This window comes from Nannospalax galili, unplaced genomic scaffold, assembly GCF_000622305.1.
Source record: "Nannospalax galili isolate Female #2095 unplaced genomic scaffold, S.galili_v1.0 scaffold140, whole genome shotgun sequence".
NCBI classification, from domain to species: Eukaryota; Metazoa; Chordata; class Mammalia; order Rodentia; family Spalacidae; genus Nannospalax; species Nannospalax galili.
Window position 1 is genome coordinate 11,252,279 of NW_008352267.1, and position 9,353 is coordinate 11,261,631.

A 9,353-nucleotide genomic window follows, 5' to 3' on the forward strand; every position below is an offset into this window, starting at 1 on the left:
TGGGATATTGTAATTATACATTTAATGGAAATATATTTCTAAATCAAAACTATGAGAATAAATGTTACATGCAATACAGAGTAAAATATCAACTACACAGATGAAATATTTTAAAATTAAGTAAAAATTATGGTTAATTCATGAAAACTATGGTCATATGCTAAATGATATTTTAAATCTGTTTTTATGAATATATGAAGTTATTGATAAGAAGATTAAAGCCTGCCCACAAATTGATCATTTTTCATGGGAAATAGTATAGATTTTCTAGATATTTCTTCACAAAGTAAGAAAGTGGGAAGAAACAGATGTGCAGATCTTTTCCACAGTCTCTCTTGGAAATTCTACTTTCTTCCTCAGAGAGAAAGAGATCACATATAAGAGGAGGGGGTGGGGTGTAAATAAGGAAACATCTGCTACTCACAGTAAATGGAAGAAGACATGTTTCAGAGTAAATGGAGGGAACTAAAAACAGAGACATAATGGGTTTAGCTTCTCAAATGTCAGGATTTGATATAAGACATAGTCTAAATATTTCTTAAGATATGAAAGAGGAACTTTAAAAAAAGAAAAAAAAATGTATTTTTTCAAGTAATGAAGGAGGGAGATGAGCATTCTTTCTAGGTGTCTTATTGTAAATTGTGTCCTATAGTGATTCAAACATTGTAGCCGGCTTAGCATCAAACATCAGAAACAGGGACACCATGGAAATAATTTTAGAAATTTGAAAAAAGGATGGGCAAGTATGTTCATTACACAAAATTTCTCTTATTGTGTGTTCATTTTACATGCATTGACTTCTTTAAAAATTTAAGTGGATGATAATTTTCCTGATGCACAGATAAGAAAGTTAAAATTCAGATTGCTTACACAACTTTCTCAAAATGAGCTTGTTTTTCTAAATACGTCCTTCTTCCCTCCATTTAGTAGAGCATTTCACCATATGTGTGAGGTACACCAGTTATTTACCATTTATAACCTAGTATAGAAGAAAAAAATTAAAATCTTATGAAGTAACTGGCATATGCCTTAGATAGACAGAATTTTTCTAGGATGTAGTTATTCTCAAATCATAAGGCAGTAGGTCAGTTGTTTCAAATTAACCACTTAAATATTATGACCACAAATAAATTTTCAGATGAACACCAGAAATCTGGACAATTATATGTTGGTGGATGCACAATTTAAAGAGATAGTTTACAGGGTGTTGTGGGGCTCTTGTGGTTATGAGGTGGTGGAAGCATACCCATTAAGCCAACTCATGTATAAGAAAGTATGACACAAGTTGTTCATTATAGAATATAAGAAAACTATAGTTGCATATGTCCCCATAAATCTGCATGTGAAAAATCTTAATCCTCAATGTAAGTTTCAAGAAATAGAACTTTTGGGGCTGGAGAGATGGCTCAGTGGTTAAGAGCACTGGTTATTCTTGCAGAAGACCTGGTTTGAATCCCAACACCCACATGGCAGCTAACAACTGTCTGTAACTCCAGTCCCAGGGGATCCAACAGCCTCTTCTGACCTCTGTGGGCATTGCACAACATGGGTGCACTGACCTACATGCAGGCAAAACATGCATACACATAAAATTAAAAAAATTAAAAATAAAAGAAATAGAACATTTATGAAGTGATTGGTTCATGAGGGCTGTCTTCATCATTCAGGTCACATCATTGTCATGAAAGCAAGTTCCTTAAGAGAGAATGATTTTGTCTCCATTCATCTATCTTTTTCCTAATGATTCCTCTGCTAGGCTAGAATGCAATAAAATGGTCTTCCCTAGATCAAGACTCTTGATCTTAGACGGCCCTACTTCCATAATGAGACAAATAAATTCTTGTTCCTTATCAATGACCCAATCTGGTCTCTTCTAAAACATCCAAAAAACCAACCAACCAATGAGGACTGCACCATTCTATGAACTTAAGCAGCAAGCACATATCTGAAGCTGTCCAGGGCATCTAGATAGAAAACTGAGATCTCCTTCGAATGAAACCACTCCTCAACCACACCAGCTCAAGAAGGCATTTGAGATAGTCCTGCAAATGAATCACAATGGAATACTTTCCCAAGGAGTAAGCTAGGGGAAGACTTAAACAAAGAAAATTCTCAGTAAGAGAGTTTATATTTCACTTAGTGAAGATCCAGTAGAACTGGACCACAGTGGGCAGGAACAGAGAGAAGAAGAAATGGCAAAAGGCAAACTGCCACAGCCCTTCACAGCAGCAAACCCAGTACAGCTATGAATGAAACTGAATTCTAATGAAAAAAAAATGAACATTGAAAATTCAGAATGAAGACTGCTTTTCAGAAATATGTCAAGGCCTACTTCCAAGCATGTCTTTGCTCTCAAATTATCTTATTCTCCATATGTATTTATAAAACAGGCATTTGAAACATCAGGAGTATAGTAGTCAGATATCTAATGTAATTTGAGTGACATCTCTCCCAAGGTAGCTGGAATGTTTTAAATGTCTTTCATTAGAAAACTTTTTCCCCACATTTTTACCAGATTGCATTTTGATGAGGAAATAACCACAAAAATTTATTCAAGTAACTTTGGGGTTTGTTTCTGAAGATTTACTTTTATAATTTTTAACTGTGTGCATATGTGTGTGTGTGTATCTGTGGGTATGTGCACTTGATTTCAGATAACATTATATTATACTGGAAACAGAATTAAAAGCAGTTATGAGTTGCCTGACCTGGGTGCTGGCAATCATACTGGAGTCCTCTGCAACTTGAGTTGGTGCTTATAAACTCTGAGCCATATCTCCAGCATCTTATTCTTTTTACTGTAAAAGAAAATAGTTTAAAACACACACATACACACACACACACAAATGGGGGGAGGAGGAGGGAGAGAGAGAAAGAGAGAAAGAGAGAGAGAGAACCAACATGGAAGAAATACAAATGACCAACAAATAAAATGAAAAAAAAGTTTGCCCATAAAGTTAATGAAATCAAAATAGCACTGGGACTTCATGTCATCAGAGTTATAATGGCTATCATAACATGAAACAACAAGAAATGCAGGTGGAGATAAGGAAAATATAAACTTTGTTTACTAATGGGGAATGTAAAGTGGTGTAGCCATTATGGAAATAAACATGGAAGTTGCTCAAATAAGTAAAAACTAAAATATTTCTAAAAATATAACTAGAGGAATCCAAGTTAGCATGCAAGAAAACTGTATAGTCATACTTATTGCTGTAATATTCATTAGCCAATTATTTAACTGACCCAGGTGTCCATCAGTGGATTAATGAATAAAAAATACTTTACATACATAGAAAAGATTAGTTTTTATTGAATTTTTACGAATTTGATACAGTATGTGTTGATCATATTAAGGACCCTCCCATATTTCCACCTCTCATTACTATTCACTACCTGATTTTATGTATACTACTAAGCATATTGAGTCAAATTTGTGTTTACAAATTCCCTTCAGTGTGGGTTTACTCACTGGAGCCTGGTTAACCAACTCAGCATCCTGCCCTTAAAGAAAACTGACTCTCCCTCTCAACTACCTTGGGGCTTCTTCCCATTTCCCCATTTCTATGCTGGGATTTTCTCTAGCTTGATGTCATGTGGGTCTTGTGCATGCTGTCACCCATTGCTGTGAATTCATATATTTAAGAGGAAGTAAATCATTCCATTTGTAAAAAAAAATACTAAAAATGAATAAAATGTGAAATCATTTCAAAGAATTAAGCAAAACTCAAAAAACCCAAACAGTGCATGTTTTCTTTCAGGTGTAAAAATCTAAAAGAAAAAAAAAAAAAAAACACAACCACATATAATTAGAAGAGAGATTTAATATGAAAGGGACCAAAGGATAAGAAGGGAGTGAAGTGTAGGTGATTGGGTGGGGGGCTAAATTACTTTGTAAACATGCAAAAAATATAGCATAATCAATGCCACTATTTATAATCAATATTGAATACTTAAGAGTTGTACAAATACAATGAAATGTAAAAACACTTTATATGCTATTTTGAAACTTTGCAAAGAATGGCCCACATTATCATTTCTTTCTTAGAATATATTCAGCTCACTGAAATATATATTAGTAACCCATGTCTCACATAAAATCCTGAAGCACAAATCACCCTGAAGTTCACCAAAGGAGAACAAAACATGAGTGGTTGAATAAAAAGGTGAGGGAACAAATGATTTAATTTTTGCACTGTATCCTTATTTTTCCCTAAGCACAATATTTAGGATGTTTTATATAGATTTGTTGAGAAACTCAATAGTTTACTATATAAGAACAAAAATGATATGATCCTAGGTTGAGTGATAAAAGTGATTAAAAATTGCTTAGCTAAAAATAAATCTACCATATGTTCCAACTCTCAGGTATATTCCCAAATGAATCTATATCCTACTACAGAGATACCTACTTACCCATGTCCATTGCTGCTCTACCCAAAAGAGCAAAAAAACAAAAAACAAAACAGGAAATAGCTTAGATGTCAACCACTTGATGAATAGATAATGAAGATGTGATAGATAATGAAGATGTGGCACATTTAAACAATGAAATATTATTCAGCTGTTAAGAAAAAAAATGAAATTGTGAAACTGCAAGCAAATGGACAGAGCTGGGAATAATCATGCTGAATGAGGCAATCCAAACCAACAAAGAAAAACAACACATGTTCCTTCTCATATGTGATGCTAGCTTTGAATATTTAGGTGTGTGTGGGGTGTGTGGGTGTCGATGCATTTAAATTTGAGTATCCATAGAGGTCAAGAAACTAGTAAGGGGCAATGGTGGGGGCACTTTTAAGAGACAGGAGATAGACACAGTGGTACAAAGGGGATGATTGTAGCAGTAATTGGGGCAGGGATAAAAGGGCAGGTAGAAGAGTGAACACAGGGAGGGAGAGCTAACACTAAAGACTTTGGAAAAAAATCATATGGAAGTCCACTATTGTAGAATTTTTTTAAATTATGCATTTATACATATATAAAAAAAGAGTACCATTTTAGTATATGTGCAAAGCCAGAGCAGTCTGTATCCTGATTCCCTATTGGAAATTAAGGTACCTCTACAGAAGATGGTGTGATAGGTAAAGGAGTTAGGAATTGGCTAGGCAGTTAGGGTAAAAAAGAGTCCAAAGAAAAGTAGCCAGTTTCTTGTCTAAAAGTCAAAATGTCCTTGGGCCTCTTAGCAACATACTCTGTTCCAAAGGCCAAAAATCTCAAAAGTATTTGGGAGCACTTATCTAATCCTTAAAAGATTTTTAGGGTTACCTCTCCAGAGGGGGGAATGTTAGCATAGCAAAAAGCCCCATTTGGAAAAAAAAAAAAAAAGAAAGAAAGAGCACACAAACTTGGCAGAAAAAAGTGATGGGGAGATATGGGAGGTATTGGAGGGGAGGGAGTGGGCATGGATTTGATCAAAATACCTTATATGCACGCATGAAATTCTCAATAAAGTTTTTATAAAAGTGAGAAAAAAGTTTATTAGGCCTTAAAGCTGGTGTTGAACCATTGATTGATGCCCTCTTTAGGCAGCTTGTGTAGTGCTCTCCAAAACTATGAGAACTAGCCCTCGGGGAGGATTGCTTCCAGCTCCATTGCTCCAAGCCCTGTGTCCAAAGTATGTCCTGTCTTCAGCAATAGGGTCAACCTTCAATAGCTTCAAGTTCTGGGAGTCAATCAAGGGCTGTGGTAATAACCTGTGCAATTTTAAAAGTCTTTTGGACCACCCTGACCATCAACTAGTAGAGAGTTTTCTCCTGTCTGGCAGTTTCTTGTTAGGTAGTCTTCAGCTATCAACATATTGACTGACGTAGCGATATGTCTGTAATTTTTCAGTACATTTTTGGGCTAATGCTATTCTCTATGGTTTTTTACACCGGTTCCACATTATTTATCTCTCCTCTCTCTTCCCTGTCTCACCCTACCTCCATGCCCTCCCCAATTAAAGAACCCCCTTTAACCCTTTTTCTCCCTTGATAATACCTATCTCTTATGGTCTGACAGCAAACTATATTGGAGCACTAGTGACACTTTTAACTGGGTACCTCTTTGGGCTAAAAGCCCACTCAAAGAGAGGAAACTCATCTGTGGTACTGTAAACATAGCTAAATACACATGACTGGAGAGGTCACAGATCTTAGAGAAAAGCCCAAGACTGTCACATCCCTAGGGAAATGTAATTTTTTACTATGTGATAAACATGGATCCTAATACTTACAGATAAGTATCTCAGTCACTATTCATCAAAGAAGTTCTTTTGCAACAGATGGAGATTATTACAGTTCCACAACTGGTCATACACAAAGAGTGTCTGTGAATTGTCAAAACCTAAATGATGTATTTACAAAGCAACTACTACACCAAAAGCTCATGGAACATAGTGGAACAAGGGGTAGAGAGAACAGTAATACATCTCTCAACTCTCATCTACAAAGTTCCCTCATGAAAGAGAGAGCCGTGAACACAAAACACAAATGGCAAAAGTGTAGAGTATACGGGTCTGCATGGTATGGGTCCTTGGACAGGATTACTATAGTAAGCTCCACCCACCCAGGGCTCAGGGGCCATTGTGGAAGAGGGGGTAGAAAGATTGTAAGAGTCAGGGTAGAGGTGCATGACCATATGGAAATAGAGTCCTACAGACTACTGGAATCTTGCTGATGTGAACTTATAGCAATGGTGTCAGCAGGGACAAGACCCATGTAAACACAAGCAGAAAAAAATCCAGCACAGAATGGTGGTAGGTAATGGGCAGCAGGCCTCAATCATAGAGGACAAACTATTGGCAGCTGATTATTGTTGTGTAAGGAAGAGCTTATCTTCTTAAAGGGAGGGACTATAGATAGGCTGAATAGATCTCAGTGCATGAACTTGCACTGAGGGACATGTGGAGACACTAACTTGACTTGATAGGCTATAACACAAATGACAGAATGAATAAATTCCAGTGAGGGATGATGGAAGTGTGCCAGTGTAAAAGAGAGAATGAAGATGATTAAGATGTTATCTATGAAATACACCAAAATTCAACAACAAAAAAAAAAATCCAAAAATCCAAAAAAGGAGTTCATTGCAAGAGATGCACAATGCCTATCTAGTTTTGAAAACCAGAGGGAACCGTATTACTCCTACAACTTACTGACAAATTGTACATAGCAGATCAAGGAATATATGTCTACATAAGGTTTATCTGAGAACAACTGGTCTTTGCCCAATGAGGGGGCCTGAGGCCAGGGGTGAGGCAGGATGGCACATAGAGGAAATGGCCGGGGCGTGATCCGACTTGTTTGGCACCTAGAGGAAATGGCCGGAACATGGCCAGACTTGTTTTGAAGAATCACTGATTGGCTCCTGCCATTTCCGTGCATCTTGGCAGTGCGTGATCACCTCGCGAACACTATGCTGTGCTATGGAGAGGAGACTGCATGCTCAAGTTCACCTTTAATATGATTGGACACTTGGTTGGGGAGGGGATTTTCCTTTGTGGTTTTTGCCTTCATAAGCCCTGTAACACCTGTAATAAACGAGTTCCTGCTTGACTGGCTCCCTGTCCCATCTGATTGTCTTCCGGGGAGGCTGCGGGTAACAGTCGGACAGCTCACCTCCCTTTCCCTGGCTCCTGTGTCAGGGCAGGATCCCTAACAGCCCAAGATCTATCTACATGACACACAGTAATTAAGAATACCTGACTGGTGGAACTAACCTTCTTGGGTGTTTAACAGACATACTTTGAGGCCTATAATAATTTGGTCAGATTGGCACAAAGGATTCTTTTTTCTCTTTGCCCTCCTAGGTCGACTAGTCCTAAGGGACTATGAGCATCACTCAAAATGTCCTATAATGGTGGTGGGTTACCTGTTTTCTTGATCAAGGAGGCCGAGGAGACCCCACCAGGTGGACTTGAACCAGTGTCCAGTCTACAAAGAGGAGGGTCAAAACAGAGGAATCATTTCCTCCATTCTTCCAAGTGAAGCCAACAATGGTGGAGCAGGTCCTTTGACTTTCTTCACATAGGTGGAACTGGTAAAAGAAAGGAGCCAGGGGCTCCTCCCAAGCCTATGTGACCCCTGGGGAACAGATCCTCAAACAACCTTAAGAGTGAAAATAAATTGGTTTATCTGGACCAACTGTATGGCCTTAAACACCCAAAAGGAAAGTATAACCAAAGATTAAACGGGCCAATATAATTTCTTAAGAGTCCATATGCATAGCTAAAGGCTACATAATCAACAATGGCAGACAGGCAATACCTTCTTTTGAGTTGTTGGCCAGGATGGCCAAAGGGATACCCAGATAGTAACCTAGCATAGAACTGGGAAAATGAACAGCGGAACCCAATCTTATCCAGAGGAATATTGACAACTGATTACCGCTAGATGAGGAACAGCTGACCTTCCTAAAACAAAGACCTCTAGATAGGCTGACTAGATTCACCAGAAAGGCAAGTAGTGGGGAACGGCTGTGGGTCCCAACAGCACAGCAGACAGTAGCAGGGATATCAGAGTATAAGGGCTCTAGCTGTGGGGGGGGAAGGCTATGGGAGGGTGCTATCTGGGAAGTGAGTGTAAAAATAAATTAATTAATTAATTTAAAAAAAATTTAAAAAATAATAATTCTTCAAAGCATAAAAATTTGTTCCTTAATAATTAGTAGATGTGAAAAACATTACCACTGAAATCCAGCTGATGACTTTATATCCATGCTCAGATGCCAAGGAGCTCATAAATAACTGACTATGACTAGTGTCTTAGTTTGTTCTTGATTGCTGTGACAAAACACTCTGACCAGTATCAACTTGGGGAGGAAAGGGTTTATTTGTCTTACATCTCCCAGGTTGCAGTTCATCAGGGAGCCCAAGGTAGGAACTCAGGGCAGGAACCTGGAGGCAGGAGCTGGAGCACAGGCCATGGAGGAATGCTGCTTACTGGCTTGCTCCTTTGGCCCCTGCTCAGCCTGCTTTCTTATGCAACACAGGCCCACCTCCCCAGGGGTGGCACCACCCACAGTGGGCTGGGCCCTCCCACATCACTCATCAAGAAGATGCCCTTCAGACATGGCCACAGGCCAGTCCAATAGAGGCAATTTCCCGATTGAGGCTCCCTCAACCCAGGTGTGTCAAGTTGACACTAAAGCTATCCAGCACAACTAGTAATAATCAGATGTATAGAGATTAGAAGCGCATGTGCAACTTAATGTCAATTGTATTAAAAATGAATTTTTCTGTATGGAACTGTATATTTTAATAATAAAATGGAGATCTTTTATTAAAGTTTAAAACCTCATTTAATTTTATGTCTTATAGGGTTTATACTGAGTACAATATTGTATAACTGTATTAATTCAACTGTAAACCT

The 9,353-nt window shown here is 38.1% G+C and overlaps 1 long non-coding RNA gene across 1 annotated transcript in view; it reads right to left on the minus strand.

Annotated features, from left to right (window-relative positions):
* Positions 1-424: 424 nt before the first annotated feature.
* Positions 425-9,353, minus strand: part of LOC115066973 — a 21,242-nt gene continuing 12,313 nt past the window's right edge. Inside the window, exons 3-5 of the long non-coding RNA XR_003846410.1 lie at positions 2,709-2,798; positions 871-979; positions 425-465 (exon numbers count right to left, since the gene is read on the minus strand). This is a non-coding gene — a long non-coding RNA (uncharacterized LOC115066973). The remainder of the gene's footprint in view (positions 466-870; positions 980-2,708; positions 2,799-9,353) is intronic.